Here is a 2239-nt window from a genome sequence, read left to right as displayed (position 1 = left end):
TGTCTTGTCTTTAATGTCGAGAATTGTTCCCACCACGTTATCACAAACATTCTTTTCTATGTGCATGACATCTAGGTTGTGTCTAATTCTCAAAGTGGACTACTAAGGTAATTCAAAGAAAATACTCTTATGATGTCAATTGTTAAGTGCAGCAGGACGCATAGGATTTTGGGCTAAGATATCTTTATCACTACTCAAATATCCAAATTCGAAAGAGTTCAACTTGTCTAAAATTTCATCCCCAGACTGAATAGAGGGTGGTTCACAACGCTCTTCCCTGCCAACGAATGCATCTGCATCAAGCCGCCATTCATGATTCATTGGAAGCCATCTACGGTGACCCAGGTAAACAATCCTGCCTGCGTGACGACTAGCATCGACGTTCTCTAGCAAACGGGACAGGCCTTGTACCCTTAAGTGGTATGAGAAGATAACATACCATAACCAGGAAAGTCGCTAATTGTCCACATCACGACTGCTCTCATCCTAAATGAAGTTTTACTATGTCTGTCAAAAGTGGGGATTTCATTTTCCCGTAATCCTTTTAGCTCATCAATCAACGGTCTCAAATACACATTTAGACACTTTTTCGGAGAATTAAGACCTGGAATTAACAATACAAGAAAATTATATTCCTTCTTCATACACATCCACGGTGGTAAGTTGTACTGCATTAAAATAACAGGTCAAATGCTATGAGACAGAGCCATATTGCCGTTAGGATTGAACCCGTTTGTTGCTAGTCCGAGCCTTACATTTCGAACGTCTTCCATAAAATCAGGAAATGACGCGTCAAAAGATTTCCAAGCCTCCACATCTGAGGGGTGTCTCATAACATCGTTATCTTCTCTAGGAAGATCGTGCCATCTCATCTCCTCTCCAGTCTCTGATGACATGTAGAGACGCTGCAACCTAGGAGTTAACGGGAAATAACGAAGCACTTTCACAGGAACAAGTTTTCTTTTATCTAAAGAAGACTCCTCATCATACCTCGACCCATTGCAAACATCATACCTCGACCCATTGCAAATGGGACAGTAAATAGCATGCTTATAATCTCCGTAAAACAGCACGTAATTATTCTTGCAGGCGTGGATCTTCACATAATCGAGGCCGAGGTCACCCAGGATTTTTTTTGTCTTATAATGACTATCAGGAAGTCTATTTACGAGAGGACTTTTGATAAACTTTGAATAGTCTCCATAATGTCCATTACTCGTTCTGTGCTTCACTTTCAAATGCATATGTGACATGATGACACTTAAAACTGAAACTGGACACTCGTCATACACTGGTGTCTGGGCTTGCGCGAGAAGCTTGTTATACTTCTCATAATTAGACATGTCAACTGCCTCATTGACATTAGGGGCATCATCATCAACTACCTCTGTTTCATATCTTGAAACATACGGGAAAACATCATGTAGCATATTCATAGCGAGGTATGTAGAATGGTCGGAAGTACCACTAGATGACCCAACTTCATGAATGTAACTTGCTCGAAATTCCGCTAGTGTATGATTATTTTCCTCCACCTCACCGTGTTCTGTCCATATAGTATAATTCTTCCAAATACTAAAATGTGACAAGTGTTGTTCCATACCTCCACGTGTCTGACAATCGTCGCTCATACATTTTCTATATGGACACTTGTGCCACTCAGTTCTTGGGGCAACATGATAATCAACAAATCTCAAGAAATTAAAGATTCCCTGTATATACAAGTGGTGACACCTGTCGCATAACATCCAGCTTTTATCCATGTTTTGCATCTGCTGTCATAAGAGAAACAACAAATAAGCACCAAGTTATATAGCAACAAGCCAACATTACTCATACAAATATTTGTTTATTCTTCACCTTATCCTTCCGGTTAGGGTCTTAATTTTATTCAGGACAATAAGACTTTATTAAGAAATTTTCTATTTTTTTGTTTCGATTTCGATGTGGTAAAATTTCGGCAGCATCTCCCTACAGTTCCACAAGTGCATGAATATCTAAGCCTAGTATGCACTCGAGGAACAATACAGGAGACTCTGTCAAAATATATATACCCACAATCGAAACCAAAAACAAAAGAACTGCAAACCACATAACAAAGTCTTATTCTCCCAAACTGTCAAAAAATAGGACAATTCAAGAACCATTTCAGTCTATTGCCAAACCAAAATCATTCTCGAACGGGATTTCTAAGGTTAAACGTGAATGAAAGGTTTTAACCATTCTTACATTCATCGCG

The sequence above is a fragment of the Fragaria vesca genome, linkage group LG7 (assembly GCF_000184155.1).
Source record: "Fragaria vesca subsp. vesca linkage group LG7, FraVesHawaii_1.0, whole genome shotgun sequence".
NCBI lineage: Eukaryota > Viridiplantae > Streptophyta > Magnoliopsida > Rosales > Rosaceae > Fragaria > Fragaria vesca.
Note: the sequence above shows the minus strand (reverse complement) of the source record.